This window comes from Sciurus carolinensis, unplaced genomic scaffold, assembly GCF_902686445.1.
Source record: "Sciurus carolinensis unplaced genomic scaffold, mSciCar1.2, whole genome shotgun sequence".
In the NCBI taxonomy this organism is placed as follows: Eukaryota; Metazoa; Chordata; class Mammalia; order Rodentia; family Sciuridae; genus Sciurus; species Sciurus carolinensis.
This window is the reverse complement of record NW_025920349.1, coordinates 24,413-42,833: the sequence shown is the minus strand read 5'-3', so window position 1 is coordinate 42,833 and position 18,421 is coordinate 24,413. Positions and strand designations below refer to the sequence as shown.

Below are 18,421 nucleotides of genomic sequence, written 5' to 3'. Positions count from 1 at the left end.
GTGGACTGTTGGCAGCTTCAGGGGCTGGCAGAGGCGAGACATTCAGGATTCTGAGATGGGGGTCATCCTGGAGGTCTGGATGCTGCTGTGGGCTCACAAGGTTCCCACAGGAGGGAAGCAGCTAGGTCGGTCAAGGAAGGAGGAGGAGGGATGGAAGCAGATGTCACAGGGAGAGGGGAACTTGTGCTGCTGGCTGGAGGGTGGAGCTGGGGCCACAAGGCAGCACACAGTAGCCTGCAGAGCTGGAGGACAGCAGGAAGTGAGGCACCCAAGCTTCCAGGCGGACACTGTCCAGGGTCACCTTGACTTTACCCAGAGGCTTAGGTTGGGCTTCTGTCCTTTAGTACGTAAGCTAATAAATAAGTATTGTTTTAAATGCTCCACTGGGTTGCAAGGTGTTACAGGAGTCCACCCAGGCACACAGGAAAGTAGTCACCTGAAGCTTCCTTCCAGGCAGGTTGGGACCTTGAACCTGAATTCTAATCCATGAGCTGCCAATGGCTTCCAGGTCAGCAAGAGCCCGTGGGACCTGCAGTTGTCCCTCACCTACTCCAGGAGCCATGGAGACCACGTGTGAGCTGATTGACCAGGACAGAGGTGGCTTCTCCAGCCTGGGTCCCTGAGTATTCCTGTGGATCCAAGGCCAGGAGCTACGCAGCAGGAGCAAGCCCCACCGCTCCTCATTCCCTGCGACACAGGCGCTCCCTAGTGAGCTGAGCAAAGCTAAAACAAAGTCCATTTAAGAATAAAAGTGAAAACCAGGAAAGTCACCAATGGCATGAACCCCATCACTCATCCAATGAAGCATTAATTCTGTGCCTGCAGGTGTCACACAGAGAAGCAAGCTGCCTAGCAAGGCAGAGGACGACCCAGCCATGGGGGTCCAGCATTTGCCAGCTGCTGGGTGTGAACACTCTTCCTGTGACTGGTTCCAGTGGGTGCCGGCAATGTCCCTGAACTTGAATCAGGCAGGAGACGCTGCCACGCAGCTCCCACGCCGACTGACGGCTGGGGGATGAGCTGGCCCAAAACACCCCCAGGTGCCAGGAACTGGGCTGGGGCCGAGTGAAAGCAGCCCTTGTCCTCCTGGGCGCCCACTGTGGAGAAGGTGGACCTGTGGGCTTCCTGGAGGTGCACAGCACCTGTGTGCACACCCCCACACAGACATGCCCAGGTACCTGCTGGGGACGAGTGTGAGGAAGGGGAAGAGGGAGAAGGGCCCGAGGCTGCTCCACTCAGCAAGGACCCAGGGCTGGCCGTGGCTGGCGAGGGGGCCGTGGTGGCCAACGGTTCCTACGCTATGGCTTTCCTGAGTGCTGGGAGTGTCTCCCTGTGCTCAGGGTCCTCGGCTTGTGCTGCAGGCTGGCACCTACTTTGCCTCCAGGAGCTGGACCTGGGCGCCAGGCAGAAGTGTCCATGTGACCAGCGTCCCAAGCCCTGGGCCCGAGTCTCTCTCTGTCTGGTGACTCTTCACATGTCTGTCACAGCTGCAGCAAAGATGTCTGCCCCATGTGACGCCATGGGGAGGGGGCTCTGGAAGCTTCCACTGGGCTCCCTTTGTCGATTTGCTTCCATCCTTCTCCATAAACAACCTTGGCCAAGAGGAAGACCCCAGGCCAAGTCCTAGTGAGGCCACAGTGCTGCACAGGTGGCATGTGTACAGAGGCCCAGTGCAGCAGGTGGTGGCCAGCCACGTTGCTGGGCATGCTTTCCACTGGGTAGACTCAGCTTCAGGCACACAGTGGCCTGTGATGGTGAGGGAAGGCAGAGTGACCGGGTGGTGAGAGGCCTGAGGCTCGGTGAAGCCTGCTGCACACATTCCATGCAGGCTTCAAAGCCCTGGCCTGTCTGGAGCCGGAGAGTGACGTGACGGAATCTGAGACCTAGAGGACAGTGCAGAGGTGAGGGAGGCAGCCACTGGCTAAGAGGTGCCACTGTCCCCCAAGACAGCTCATGTTGAGTGGTGATGGCCATGGCCATGGTGCTCGGAGGTGGGACCCCAGGGGACGGCTGGGACAAGAGGACTCTGACTTCAGAGGTGGACAGGCATCACCCAGGACATGGACCTGATAAAAGCAAGCTCAGCTTGCTCTGCCCTGTGTCCACTCTAGCCCTGGGACACCCTCCACCACAGAGTTACCCTCCAGGCTGGACTTCCAACCTCCTGAGTCACTGGTCAAATGGACTTCTAGTGTCCATAGGTTTCCCATCTGTGGTTCTCTCCCTGAAGCACAGAGTGGATCAGAAAGGAGGCATCTGGGATAATGAACCCCAGAGAGCCGCAGGCAGCTGGGGCTGGGGTGGTTGGCAGTGGAGGCAAGGAAGAACCAGAGAGGGCCTCGGACCCTCTGAGCCACCCTGCCTGCTGAGAGGAGGGTTCTACTCCCACTCTGCCCCGGCTCCATCAAATGAGAGGATGGGGTGGGTCAGGGAGTCTCAGCAGATGCCACACATCGGGCCATTTAAATAAGTACCAACAACCGGCCCCCACGCACACTGGGCTGATGAGTCCCAGACACCAGAATTTTTACCAGTTCACAGCCGACCCCCACATGCAGCTAGAACAGGTGGCTCCCTGGCCCACACAACCTCAAGCTCACGTCGAGGTCTCTGTGACAACAGTAGGATCTTCCTGCTCTGGTGCTTTGAGGACGAAGCCTGAAAACGTAATGTGAAGGAGCTTCGTCTCAGGTCGCAGAGGGGGCGAGAGCTCACAGTGGGACCGTGGGTCCCACTGCCCCGGCTTCCTGATGGCAGCCCCCCATGATCTGGCGCCACTTTCTAGGAGGACTCACGGCTCCAACGCGGAAAGTCAAGCGCGGTGGATTCCTAGGCACCACACAGGAGCATCTGCAACAGCCGCCTCAAAACTGGCACGTATTTTGAGTTGATGGGGAAAAAAACCAAACAGCTAAGCTCGTAGCCAAGGCCAAGACCCCGCCAAGAGGTGGCAGCGACCCTGCTCATGCTGACGGCTCCTCCGCAAGCCCTCCCGGTGGGGAAACTGTTCTCTGCTGATCGCAGGCTGCACCTCTGCTCGGTCCACTCTGCTGTCTCCATTTCTGCATCTCTTTTGTACAGTATAGCATGGGAAAAAATTCAAAAGATAGTCAAAAAACGAGAAGGTTGTGGCCCGTTGCTGGTACCGGGTGGGGGCGAGGAGGGGCGTGCCCAGGCCCCCGTCACCCCAGAGCAGAAGAGCACAGATGCTGTGGTTAAGAACATGAAATGCTAAGCTGCCCAGGGAGGAACCCATGGTGGAGCAGGCCCGGTGACACCAGGACAGAGCACAGTGACGTGCACTTTATTCAGAGCATTATCAACAACAGGAATTCAAGGGTGATGTTTTCCCTTGGATTCAAATTCATTCGCCAAGAAATTATGTTTCTGAGTGAGAGCAGCATATTTTCTTCTCTGTAATATGAGATGCTGTAATTAATGGGCACTCCATTGAGTTTTGCTTGGAAATTCTTCCTTCTACAGCAGTCAGCCACTTTTTCTTGCAAGAACTCAGGTAGCCTGACACGGCACAGTGACGGTGGCAGTGAACTGGAAATCCTAAGCAGATCCAGTGGGTCTTGCCGGGCTGGATGCTGGGGTAGACTCTCTGAGCCCTGAGAAGTTATGGCCCTTCTACCTTTTGGAGTCCATTCTGTTTCCCTGTGTTCGGGTTCTGGCCATGTGGAAGGGACAGGGGCCCCTCTGGGATTTCCTTCCCCTTCACGTCCTCATTGTTCAAGGTCAAGGTGGCCTTCACTTGGCCAAGGGGCTCCTCGGGCCCCAGAGAGGCCAGTCAGTTCTCGACCATTCCAAGAAGAAAACGTCATTCCCCAAACTCGAGGCTTAGGAGGAAGCCCCAGAGGACCATGGCAGTGTTAGCCCTCGGAACCTTCTGGCTCCTTCTCTGCAAGCCCTCCACCCGTCCACCACAGACGGTATGCTCCCACGGCTCACGAGCTGAATCTGGCTGCAAAGTTTATTTCACTCGACTTTGCAAATAAAAACACAAAAACAGCTAAGTTTGCCGAGCAGAAGCAAGGTGTTATTTAAATGTGTAATTGGTTCTTAATGCCAATATTTATGAAACAGAAGATTTCACAGACAAATCTTTATGCAGGCTTTTCTCCAGACCAGTGCAAGATCTGACAAACTGTGACTCTCAAGTACAAACTGACCATCAGCAGTGGGGCCGGTAGGTGGACAGCGATGCATTAGTTCGCCCCAGTCCCACCAGCCCTCAGGCCTCCTTTAGAGCACGTTTGCTATGACTGCTTTTCTGAGAAATCTCTGGACTGAAGAGTCACTCACTGACCCCTGGGCAAGCGTGACCAGCTCCCCCTGAACATGTGCCATGGCTCAGGCTGAGGTTTCTCAGTCCCCGCAGGATGGCATTTTGGCTGGATAATTCTCTGTTGGGAGAGGGCTGTTTGGTGCCCCCTAGGAAACAGGCTCAGCCCTGGCCTCTACTCAGCATTCGCCATTAGTACCCGGTTGTGACAATCACGATGTCCCCAGACGTAGCCAAAAGCATCCTGGGCACCAACTCTCTCCCAGCTGAGAATTGTGAGTGCAGTCATACTGAAAAGCTTTGCTCTTTTTCAAAAGACTGCCTTCCTTCAGCTCCAGGTCTTTGTAGATCACCAAACATCTACATGGAAATCTCCTAGACTTGCTTCAAAACCCAGCTCCAGAATCTCCGCCCTGTGACGCTCACCTTGCTACTTAAGGAAGCCGTTGGCGTCCTTACAACCTGGAGTGGTGTTTTAAGGAGGTTTGGTGGATAGAACACAGTGTGGTGTAGGGTCACAACTGCCACTCAAATTCTTCTAAACAGCTTTCATCACCAGGACCTGAGCCTTTGGAAACTGGAAGGCTACAGGAGACCATCTTTGGTTTCTCCTAGTCCCTCAGCTTGGGCCTTTCTTTCTCTGAGGTGCATGGAGTCCAGAAGTCCAGTTTGCATGGAGAAAGCAGCTAGAGTTGTCTACAGTCAATGTGCTCTTTTTTCTCTCTCATCTGATTTTAAAGCCGTGAAGGGTTCCGTGCAGCAGCTACAGGACACTCTACCATCACCAGGACTGCCGGGGCCTCCAGAGGTTTGCAAGGTCCTGTCCAGCCTGGGCGCCCTGCCGTGCCCTGCACTGCAGCTGGCTAGAGATCTGCGCTCAGGCCTCAGCTCAGTGGCGGGGTCAGGAAGGCTGCTTCACACAGCCCCACCTCCCCAAGTTTCCTGCTCACACGCTGCTGCTCCTGCCTCCCTCCTCCCGGCCTCCCTCCCTGGGCTCATGCTAAAATGCCTGCCAAGCCACACAAAATGAAGACCCGCACTCCGGACCTCTGGGAACACACCGTTCTCACAGCCCAGACAGACAGCCAGAGGATAGGCATGGGCTGGGGTGCAGTTGAGTGGCGCAGCGCTTGCTAGCACGTGCGAGGCCCTGGGCTTCATCCTCAACATCATGTAAAAATACTTAGAATAAAGGACTTGAGCTCATCTATAACCAAAAGAAATATGTTTAAGAAAGAAAAGGAGACGCGTATGGTATCTCAGGTGTTGAAGGTGCTGTGGACAGAACAAAGCAGCTTCCGGTGGACCAGCATGCACAGGGAGGGAGGAGCTCTGCTCCACAGTGTAGGCAGCAGTGTCCTTCGGTGACGGGGGCCTTGAGGACGGACCTGCATGAAGACGGGATCGAGGGAAGGGGAGAGTGGAGAATCCGCTGGGTGAGTCTGAGTAACAGCAAGGGACAGCATGGCAGGAGGGCCAGGCACTGCTGGATGACCTGAGGGAGCTGAGTGCCTTCGGCCTTGGGGACCTCCCGGTGTCGGGGCTTCTGCAGGTTTGGAACGTGTCCCAAGTGCTGATGGAGCTTCCCACCAACCGCAGAGTCCTGGACTACCAGGATGGTGGCTCTGACCTGCAGAGAGCAGCCGGGTCCAGCAGTCCCTGCTCGCTGGACAACCTTCAGCTACACAGCTGCTGCCCAGCAGGGCAGGGACAGTTTGCGCCCCGTCCAGCCCTGCCATGCCTGCAATTCCCAAGCCTCATGTTTTCCCACTGTGTGTGGCCACTACGCTGGGGAAGAAAGGGGCAGAGTGACGTGAACTGGCACGTCAAGACCCTGGAGAACGGGCAGGACAGAGAAGGAGGTGAAGGGGGCGGAGGACCGGGCAGCATCACCACCATCCTGCTCAGGACTGTGGGCCAGCGAGGCCACGCAGGGGACGAGGGGCCTCCGAGCGGCTGGGCCACGTGCTTGCCTTGGGACTCCAGTCTCCTAACTCGAGGGCCGTCCTGATTTCCCTTCCACTGCAGGGTACAGGGAAGAACCTGAGCTGGAGAGCGCTGGGCCCCCAGGGCGCTGCTTCCCACATGGGCAGAAGGGCAGTCCCGCCAGCCAGCCTGGACCCCGAATCCAATACGGAGGCGCCCCCAGAGAGCCGTCCACCCCCTCCAGTCACGTACCTGTGTCTGACCTGATGGTGGAGGATGCTCAGGGGAAGAGAAGGCCCCCACCCCACTGCGGCTCCAGAGTTTATGCTCTCATGAGCTGCTGCATGTGTTGTTTCATCCTGACCAGCTCCTGTTCTGGTGGTGCTCTAGACAGTTTCCTCCTCATGTCCATCACCATGGGTCCCCCATTCTGAGTCTCCCACAAGGTTAACCATCTTTTCTGCAAGCTACCCACCATGCTGAGACTGGCCTGTGGTGACAAGGCCACATATATAATGGTGATGTACATCTGCTATGTCATGATGCTATTGATCTCTTTCTCCATGGTGTTCACATCTTATGCCCAGATTTTTCTCCTGGTGAATTGTATCATGTCAGCAAAGAGGAAGAGAAAATCCTTCACCACCTGCTGATCACACAGGATAGTGGTGACATTATTCTATGGGAACACCTTGTATAGGTATATGCTTCACCAGTCCTACCACATCCCACTCACAGATAAGATCTTCTCTGCCTTCTACACCACCTTCATGCCCCTGTTAAGCCCTCTCATCTACAGGTTGAGGAACAGGGATGTTATGGGGGCCTTGGGGAGGGTAAGATCCTGCCATGGAGGAGCCTGCTGTGTGGTGAATAATGGACTCTGACATAGAGAACCTGTATGTGTGTCCCAGGGCACCTAGGTTGCACTGTGAATGGTGTGGGTCATGTTGGCGATGGTTTCCAAGGCCAGTTCAGCAGAGTATTCCTCAGGTTCCCTCCCATCAGAGGCCTGGCACCTTGGGGATGTGCACATGTGGGTGACACCAGGGTCCTGGGAAAAATGGCTTGCCTTTTCTTTGTTCCACCAATTCCAGTTCTTTTCTGATTCCAGTTCTCTTATTCCAGTTCATGCAGACAATGTCCCCAGATGTCCATTTGATATTGTATACCCTGCACATACTTGATGTCTTCATAAGGACATTATAAACTGTCCATTATTAGGTTGCAAGGAACATTGAGGGATGTCCCCATTTGAAAGGGACTGAGCGTTGTAAACCCTCCAAGGGAATCCCTACTCAGACTCACAAGAGGGTTTGAGGGTCCAGGTATCCTTTCTTTGAGTAGCAACTGAAAACTTTCTTCCTTTAGCTAAATTTGGTTCTGGTAAATTGTGAATCATGAGTTCTTCAGGAAATCAAATCCTAAGTTTTTAACTATGAAGAGTGTTATCGTGTTTTATTTGTTATGGGAAAAATAACCATTACTTTGGAAGTGAGAGGGAGTTGATAAAGAAGTGCCAATTAACTAGCAATTTTCATAATCATGACCCAGCTTCCTCTGCAGTTAGGATTATTGGTCACGTGGAAACTCTTCAAAGATATTAGTGGTGGGAGGTATGATTCTATCCTCTATTACCATCCAAAGAAATTATGAACAGCATTTTTTTCTTCTCTACATCACTTGGTTTCACATTGGATATCATTAACAAAATGAGGCAGAAATCCATAAATAGGTTTTCATAGGAAAATTAGAGGTGGTAAATGATTTAATACCATTTCCTTTAGGAACCTGGAATCTAGAGAAAAGTGTTTAGCCTCAATTATAGATCCAGTCATGAAAACTAGGAACAAATCACAGGCCCTTTGGGCACCTCTATATGGTGATTTCAGGATTTATCCTGTTGCAGAAAAGAACTTATAGGTTGCTCTTGCTAAAGTCAGTCACCCTTTGCTAGCACCTGCTCATGGTAACAAAAAGCAGGACAAAAGCTTGATGGATCTTGCTACCTGCACTCTGTCTCCTTTACTCTGAGGCAGTCTGTCTTGCACTCATGGATTGCAGAACAATGAATTCCATAGATATATTTCTTGTCATGAGAGTTGAAACTGTTTCCAGGAAATAGCAACTTTCTTATCATAGACAAGGCTCAACCAGAACAACTAAGAAAACATCTACTAGACCAGTTAGACCAGCAGTGCTACCTGTGTATGCCTCTTGTCAACCTCACTTCCATCCCTTCCCTATGCAGTTCTTGTCAATCCCTTCCTCTGATGACAGGGCTGAGGAGATAGATCCCATTGTATTTACAGCAGAGCTATACCAATTCAGGCCCCTTTCCTGTCTTCGCCAGTGCTCATCTCTTTGATTCGCACCTTGGTTTGGGTGGCAGAACCTGGTCAGTTGGTAAGGCTGGAGCTAGGATTCCCACCACGTCCCAGGTCTTACAGATGATGGTGGATGAATCAAACGCAGCCACACTTGCTATTGTATAGAAAAAGCAGTAGGGTGCTGGGCAGAGTCTTCAGCCAAATGAACAAGTACCTGGGAACTTCATGTTGGACTGACTTCAGCTCACTGGGAGGGCAGACATGCTCTTGACCAGTGGCACAATGTCATTGCTGCAAACCAGAAGCACCCTTGTGGCGGCTGTCTGTTCGGAGAATTCCCTTTTCCTCAATCTCACTAGACTGGCTGAGGAAATGCCAAGTTCCAGAACAGCAACCCAGAAGATGTTGAGACAAAGGAAGTAATAAATAAGAAGGAAAGGAGAGACTGACCTGCAAGAACTGGGTGGCAATTTCAGGAACATCGTGAAAATTCTGTGAACTTCTGCCAATCATGTGATGTCTCTGAGGTCCAATTTTCTATCCTGTAAAATTTGAGTAAAGACACATTTCACCTTCTACAATTTTAAAGATCAAGTAAAATGATAAATGTAAAAATCCTTCATGAACACTCATCATTATCTAATGTTCTTGCTGTTCTTAACAATGATTGCTCTGCATGCTCATGATATTCACTATTTTACATCTCTGCCGTTTGATTTTTCTTCCTTATCTCACGCATATAAATATGTGGTCTTGGTAATTATACTGAGGTATGGAGGGCTGGGGAGGAGCAAACCTAATATCATATATACAGAGATTGAAAATAACTTCAGCTGGGAGTGGTGGCACACACCTGTAATCCCAGGAATTGTGGAGGATGAGTCATGAGAATTGCAAGTTCAAAGCCAGCCTCAGAAACTTGGTGAGGCTCTAAGCAACTTAGCAAAACCCTGTCTCTAAACAAAATATTTTTCAAAAGGTCTGGGCAATCCACATCCCCCATTTGACTCCTTTGATCTCATATTTCATATTTTGGGCATATAATAAAATATGTATGTTCTTTTTTCTGTAGGTTTATTTCATAGACTAAAATCATGTAATCTTTGCACTTCCCTGGAGTATATTTCCCAAATTTGGCAATTTCCCTACTGCTAGGAGAAAGCCATCTTTCAAGAGAAGGGCATTGCAACTGGGTCAGGCCTTTTAAAGGGAAGGAACTAGTATTTCCTCACTGGGTGTTCTATCATGCATTGAGTCATCTCCCCCGAGTCCCCTAAAATGCCTATGTAGTTCAGGTGAGCATGGCTGAAATGACAGGAATATATAAACTGAGCCCATCCCTCCTCTCCTCCACAACTTGAAATCCCAAAACAATCATCCTGGCAGACCTTCCTGTTTTAGATCACTTTTTCATTGCTGTGACCAAAAGACTCAACAAAAAAACAAATTAGAGGAAGAAATTTTTATCTAGGGCTCACAGATGCAGAGGTCTCTACATGGCTGGTTGCATTGCTTTGCAAACAAGTAGTGGCAGAACATCATGGTGGATGAGTATGATGTAGGAAAGCAGTCAGGACATGCCACCAGGATGCGTAGAGAGTTTGCATCACCAAAGACAAAATATAAACCCCAAGTGAACATCAGGAACCCATTCCCTCCACACGTACTTTACCTGCCTACAGTCACTACCCAGTTAATCCATAACAGTGTATTTTTTCACCAATTAGGTTACAGCTCCCATAACACAATCATTTGAATTCTCGGCATTCTTTTGTTAGTTCACACATGAGTATTGGGGAATACCCCATATCTAAACCATAACACCCCAAATTTTCTTACTCATGTTGCAGCTTCTATTCATTCCCAGGAACTGTGTAGAAGATAGTGGTCCTCATCCACAGTTATGAACTCATCCTTGTAGCTGCTGATTAAGAAATATAAAGGTGATGATGTATTTTAGTGGACTTGTTAATATTGTCACCCTGATCCCTAAAATCCAAATGCTTCCAACTAAAAGCCCCTTGGTGAGTTACATAAAAGAAGGTATCATGTGGAATTAGCCTGATCTCAGGGTCTTGCTGTGACTCTCTTGCATACCCTGGTGAAGACCATCAATACTCAACACACAGCTCTTCTAAATGATGAATTGTGCCTCTGTGGACTGGCCAGTGTGGCCATTAGAAACACCAACTAAAGGGAGCCTACACATGGCCCCGAAAATGAAGAATGGAAGAAAGTGTATCACAGAATGAATTTATAACACGTGTACCATCTTTGAATCTTTTACCTGGTTCCTTCTAACTTGAGTATGCATTAAGATAAAGTGGCTTCTTTCAAGAAAAGCACTTGAGAATTAGTAATGCTGATCTACAATGCCTCTCTGAGCCTTATTATCTTGTCAGATCTAATCCTGTGATACTTCTCCCTTTCACCTAATAGATCATTCCACAGTGTTCCCGAACCTATGTCCTAGTTTATTTTCTAGTTTTTCTCTTTGAGTGCAGAAAAAGAGACCAAGAATCAAATGTGTCCATACTCACATGCTCCAAATAGAGGAGCCAAGATGGGAAGCCAGACTTGGGCCCAAATGCTGAGGTCTGAACAAGTCCCTGGGTGTGAGATCAAGAGTCACCATGCACAGGAATAGGAGTCAGGAACTCTGTGATCTTGTGGAAATCCCAGACACCAGCAACACTATGAATTTGTGTCAAGGAAACTCAGCCTGGCATAGTGGTCACAATGTAGAAAGCACATGTCTTGTTCAGATCACAGGTTCTGAGAGTTGGGACACAGCATTTGAACAGTTCAGATTCCATCAGTAACAGGTCACTCCTCAACAGCAAACAGCTGTTGTGGCTTTAGTGATATTTGTTGCCATCATCTGAGTGACCCCTGGAAGCACTGAAAGCCCATGACTGCACATTCTGGGAGAGTGACAAAGGAGAGCTCAGAGAATGCTCTGCTGCCACCCTGGATATCACTTTCTGTGATTCTCAGATGAGAAGAACCTTGGAGAGGAAACTCTTTCTGCCCCTTGAAAAGGCATCACTGGAACAGACAGTTGGTGTTTCTCTGTCTGGGCTGAGCCTCTCTGTGCAGTACCACTAGAGTCTGACTGGTGACACCATGTAAGGAAATATTTAAAAGAGTAGTAAAAAATTATATGTGGAAGATCATTGTCCTTTCTGAATAGTGTCTAATAGAATAATGAGGGAAACTATTTTAGATCTCTTTTGAGATCATACAATATATACTTTTTGCAGAGTTATTTTGCAGTTACAAAAAATGCAAGTACACACTATTAATAACTTTGGGAAATGCTCATAATGTGCTTAATTTTACACAACTTTACAAAAATATTCTATGTCATTTTTGTAAATAAAATTCATGGAAGTATGTATTTTATATATTGGTTAATTCTAGAAAAATGTTAAAGCCAGTAGACCTGTCAGTTTCAATGAGAGGATCTCTGAGGGAGTAATCAAAACCTACCTTCAAATAATAGTTGATTTTAATGCAAATACTATTTGCAAAACCATTGTATAACTCTATATACTTTTTGTACCTACCACTCAGTCTCTGAGGTAGTGCACATTAAGATTACTTGGTGGTGTTCAAAATGGATTGTGGAACCTGAAGCAGAAGCAACCTAAGTCATCTTACCAAAGTCACTGGAATCATATCTGTTCTCATCTATTTACACCGAATGTCAGGTCCTGAAGGAAAGGGCACAACAAAATATTGCATGGAGTTTAACATGTTAATATGTGATATAATGTATTACCTATATATTATGCCTCTAGAAGAAGCCTTAATTTTCACAGTTTTTGGGAGAGATCTCTCTTAAGTACCATTTACAAAACTTACCTAATTATGCTTAGATATCACTTAATATACTGTGAAATGTGAACACTCAAAATAGATTAAATCTAAGAAAGACCATTTGAGAGAAAGTTTTTGTTCTTTGACTGATGCACTAATATAACAAAGAGAAATCCCAGAGTGATATGTCTTAACAGAAATGATAAGAACTTGGTCAAAATTAAAAGATAAATTCAAGAAACCATGAAGAAAGGGTTTCTGTATATATATAACCAATTGTAAGCAGAAGAAATTAAATATTGAGGTGTGGTGTGGTATGGTGAACAGGAATGAGAGCAAAACTTTTATATTTTATCTATGCTGTATGATTTGTTTGTAGGATACAATAAACAAAAGTGTCATTGCAATGCCGTAAATATTTTCCCATCACTAATGTTCAGTCTGTTCTCTGTCAAGCTATATTATTTATGCCAGGCTGTGCAGAACAATACAGAAGGAAACAGTCAGATGCAGAGGACAAGAGACAGAAAGCAGCTATTCTGGTTTTGGAGAAGGTAATTTATAGCTTGCATTTGATTTTCATGTAGGAACTTTGTATGCCTGTCTTGGTTTGGTGATTTTAAACACCTTGATGTTCCAATTCTCCAAAACCAGTTAGGTTTATTGCAAACCAAAACTTTCCTTCCTAACATTAAATGCACTGGATTCAGATCAAACCTACCCATTCATCTACTGTTCATTAGTCTGTGTCTGTCCATCAATTATTACCTGTGCATCAACAGAGTGCTGATTACTGAGCTGTCAATCAATTACAAATGGCTTTGTTCCTGCCATATATCAGTTAATCTAATCTGGCCTTGGTTGGTTGTGATTCATCTTCCAGCTTTAGTTTCTTCCTCAACCTTATTTCTCATCAATCTACAAAATGTTATTCTTTCCATGCATGTAGGTTATTTCCCCTACATACACCATGATTTCTAGATTACTTACCTCCAAGGAAGGAAGGAAGAGAGGAGGGACATATGGAAGAATGGAAAGAAAAAAGGTACAAAGGAAGGAAGACAAGCAAATGCCACTTTTATCAATATACTGAAATTATATCAACTTGCTGAAATTTTTCATTAAGACTCAAATGATAATTCAATGAAATTTTGACATTTAGTCAATAATACTATTAGGGATTGTGTGTGTGTATGTGTGTGTGTGTGTGTGTGTGTGTGTATGTGTAAGAGGGAATCAAACAGGCCCTAATGTACATGTCAGTTATTGAACTATTTAAGGTCTGTTCCTGGATAATTCACTTCTGCACGGCTTGGCCTGCTTGCATGTCACTGGTCATCTGCATGTTCCTATCTGTGGTGATGGTTTAGTATTGTGCATATTAACACCTGTGCTTTCTGAAGATCTTTCCAGGGTGTCTTTGCCCTCTCTTGCTTAGCTTAGGGACTTATGCATCACTTTTTAGGCTCTTCTTTCCCTCTGTGTCTGAGGAGTTCCCTCAGCTCTTAGCAGGGATTATGACCACTTTCCACCATGCTCAGAGTTACATGGACAAGGAGCTGCCAGGGTCTCCTAAAATAAGGGCTGTTTCCCACATCTTATACTTGTCATTGTCTTTCAGAAAATTCTGAGGAACCACATGGAGGTCTCCAGAAATTTCCCTTACCCATTGCAAAAACCTGGTCCACCAGGGGGTGGGTGCAGGTCTAGATGAGAACTTGGTGAGTCCTCTAAGAAGCTGCAGAGAGCAGCAGGGAGCTCCACTGCCACCTGCTCCTGGCAATTCCTCCTCATCCAGATTTGTTGCCTGGACTCTGATCTGGGTCACTAAGAGTATTTATTGTATGAAGTATAATCTTACTGAGTTTATTTTATTGCTTTTGTTTCTTTTGAATGTTTTCTTGGTTATTCATAATTTTTATTTAAGGAGAGGACAAACAATTTTTCCTTTCTTCATTTTTTTAGCATTAAAATTAAAGAATCTGGAATTTAAAGACTTAGGAAACAAACTAGGTGGCATGTTACTAGCACTGGGACAGAGTCTTTGCATGATGCTCTGTGTGAAAATCCCCTACATGAAAGCTGCTGGCTGCAGGTCACAGAGTTTCCAGCTTAGCTGGAAGAAGTGAACTCCAAGTTCTGCCTTATTCACACACTGCACATCTATAAAATGCCTGTGATCATATCCTCCCAGAAGCAGCTCAGTGCTTTCCAGGATTGGAAAAATAGAAAAAGATGCATCAGGCAGTAAGGAGGAGTGGGATGTGAAAATCACTGTGGCAGTGTTTAAACCAAATCTAATGGACACCATTAGTATATGTTTAATTAAGGCCATTCTCATTAAAAACTGAAAATAGAGTCATTTTTTTAAAATTTAATTGCTTGTTCTAATTAGTTGTATATGACAGTAGAATGCATTTTTACATTTTGATAGATCAAACATAGAGTGTAATATGTAGTTCCAATTACTATGACATTTAGAAACACAAGGTATAATTCCATGGCTCCTAATGTATTCACAAAATTATCCAATAATGACATAATTTAATTTTAGGCATTGACTTTTTTTACTGTTGCTGGAATTGAACCCAGAACCTCACGCATGCTAATCAAGCATTCTCTCACTGAGCTACACCACAGTTCCTTGTTTTAAATTTTGGTTTTGAGACATGATTGTGCTAAGTCACCCAGATTGAATTCAAACTTGTGACCTTCCCTCTTTAGTCTTCTAAGTACTTGGGATTACAGATGTGTACCATCATGACCAGGGATCATTAAAATATCCTTTTTCAGCATCTTTCCTGGAATGTACATACAATTTAATATTACATTATATTTTTAATTTATTTTAATATTAATGTAACACAATTCCATGTGTCCAGTGTTCTGCTTTGTCATTCTTAATAATGATTTCGACCTAGATTTATGTAGATTTTACAGCATATCTTTCACCACATCAAGAAATTAAAATGGAGGAGGGTACCCCAGCCAGGCTGTGGCGGCGGCAGTGGGCTGAGAGAGGCAGCGTGCTGTCCTGGAAGCGGTGGCGGTGGCGGCAGCAGCGCTGCCCAAGTGGGCCTGTGGGAGCTGCGTGCTGTGCTGTGGGGATTTGGAGGCCATGGCGCTGGGCTGCTGCGACCATTCGGTGTGCTACCGCTGCTTCACCAAAATGCAGGTGCTGTGCGAGGAGCTGCTCCAGGTGGTCTTCGGGAAGAAGCTTCTTGCCTTTGCCACAAACCGCATCCAGCAGCTGCAGCATGAGAAGAAACATGGACTTTGCAGATGGAAAGGTGTTTGCATTGTACAGGCAGCTGTTGCAGCATGAGTGCCCACAGTGCCCCCAGCTGTCGCCCTTCGGCTTCTTCGGGGACCTGGAGCAGCACATGCGGCAGCAGCACAAGCTTTTCTACTGCAAGCTGTGCCTGAAGCGCCTCAGGATCTTCACCTAGGAGCTCAAGTGTTACTCGCGCAAGGACCTGACTCGGCACCACAAGCAAGGGCATCCTGAAGACACATCACACCGTGGACACCCACTCTGCAAGTTCTGCGATGAGCAGTATCTGGACGACAATGAACTGCTGAATCACTTGCGCCGAGACCACTTCTTCTTTCACTTCTATGACTAAGATGGGGCCCGGGACTACTACAGCGACTATACACACCTGCATGAGCACTTCCCAGAGAAACGCTTCCTGTGTGAAGAGCAGTTCACCCATGCCTTCAGCACTGAGATTGACCTCAATCACACCAGCCTGCCTGTCACAGCCGCAGCAGTGCTGAGGCACACCAGAACCACCAGATTGACCTGCAGTTCAACTTTTCACCATCACACTCATGTCCCAGTGAGGGGATTGTCAGCGATGAGGACTACCAGGAGATGGACAGGTAAAACCGCCAGGGTTGATGGGCCCAGGCCAGCGGGCATGGAGCCCAGCAGAGCCATCGAGTAAGCTGGAAGTAGAAGAGGGAAGAAGAGGAATGTGGAAGTGGCTGCTGCCATCTGGGCATCAGTGGCTGCACAGCAAGAGATGCACAGGAGCGAGGACCAGGAGGACGGCGGCAGGGCTAAGAAGGAAGAGGCCGCAGTACAGGGGCCCGATGAACCCCACGATCCTGGCACCTAACTGGGCTCAGGGTGAAGTCCCAGACCCCAGGGAGGACTCAGCAAATGGTCCTGTAGGCCAAGAAGACTGCCTGGGCCTGGGCCCAGGGCTCAACCCCCAAAGAATCCTCCTACCCACTCTGAAACTCAAGGATGAAGATTTCCCCAGTCTCAGTGCTTCTTCTTCCTCCTGCTGCACAAGGGCAGCTCCAGGTCTTCTGGGGCTAGCGTTGGTGTACCCTGATCCCACCAGGGGTAGAAACACCTTCCAGAAGGAGGACTTCCCTGCCCTGCTGTCCTCTGCATCCAAGCCCAGTACTACCCCACCAAGCCTCATCTCTGCCTGGAACAGCAGTTGCAGCAAGAAAGGGGCTCCACCCACTCCAGGGTCCCAGGCTGCTGGTGGGAGCAGCCAGACCTCCAGGAAGGCTGGGAAGGGGAGCAGGGTTGCACAGGAAGGGTGGCCTGCCCCCCTGTGGAGGAGCAGGGCAGTGGCCTTGGGGCCCAGGAGTTGCAGCGCATGCCCACTAGGGCAGCGGCTTCTCTGCTGGGGCCAGCCTCCACCCTGACCTCCGCCAAGGTTGGCAAGAAAGAGAAGGTGGGCTCTGAAAAGCCTGGTACTACACTGTCCCTGCCACTGCCCTCTGACCATACCCCAAAATCCTGGGCTGAAAAGGCCCCTGAAGTTCCTGTGAGTAGAGCAGAATGGGCAGTAGCTGTTATCATCAGTGGACACACAGAAGGGCTGACGCCGGCTCAGAGCACCCCCAATGAACCCCTGGGGCTCCCAAGGCCCCTGGGGTCCCTTCCTTGCCCCACAACCCAGGAAGACATCCCAGTGCTGGGAGGCCCCTGCCCACCCAGGATGCCTCCTCCCCCAGGATTCAACACTGTGGTGCTCCTGAAGGACACACCACCCCCAACCCCACTGGGCCTGGCACCTCCTGTCAGCAAGACACTCCCCAACCCCGGCTTCTACAGTCTCCTCTCCAGTTCCCACCCAACCTGCATTCCCAGCCCCACCAATACCACCACCACCACTACCACCACCACCACCACCACCACCACCACCATGAAAGCCCCCATGCTGGCATCCACACCACGAGCCTACTTGGTCCCTGAGAACTTTTGGGAGAAGAACCTGCAGCTCATCCAGTCTATCAAGGACTTTGAGCAGAGCGACAAGGCCCACTTTAGCAAGTTTAAGATCCACTTGGGGGAGTTCAGATAGGGAATGATCTCTGCAGCCCAGTACTATAATAGCCGCCAGGACCTGCTTTGGGAGAACTTCCAGAAGATCTTCAGTGAGCTGCTGGTGCTCCTGCCTGACATGGCCAAGCAGCAGGAGCTGCTGTCTGCACACATGGACTTCTGCATCCGTGAGAAGCCAGCAGGCACCAAGTCCAATGGGAATAAGAAGAGCGCATGGCAGGCAAGCACTCAGCAGTTGGGACTGGACTGCTATGTATTCCCCACTTGCCAGTAGGTGCTGGTGCAGGGTGATATCAGTAGCAACCAGGCGCTGCTCACTGCCCAGACAATGACTTCCCCATCCCTTCAAGCCATTGCCAGGATCATCACGTAGCTCCTGCAAATGGAGGCCTGATCTGTCACAACTGTGCGCCTTCTTTCTCCTTCCTTCCTCCCACCAGCTGCCAGGCAGCCATGTAAGGTCCTGGTAAGGCTGCTGCTCACACCTCTTGGTTGTCCAGCCTACCAGACGGTCACCAGGAAGGTCTGCCCTGTGCCGTCAGCACACCATCATGAAGAAGTTCCGCCCCCTGCTCAGCAGTGGGTCAGTCTTGGTTTTTATTCTTGTGCTTTTGGAAAGTGCCAGGGAGGGAAGGGCTGGGATGCCAGGACCTCTGATTTTGGTCACAGTCAGAGGCTTCAGTGGCCCAAATTGGGCCCTCATGAGCCTGAACTGAAAGCTGTGGATCCCCTGGTGCTGGA

The 18,421-nt window shown here is 48.8% G+C and overlaps 1 pseudogene; it reads left to right on the top strand.

Annotated features, from left to right (window-relative positions):
• Positions 1-4,505: 4,505 nt before the first annotated feature.
• Positions 4,506-18,053, top strand: LOC124975631 (E3 ubiquitin-protein ligase ZNF598-like; annotated as a pseudogene).
• Positions 18,054-18,421: the final 368 nt, after the last annotated feature.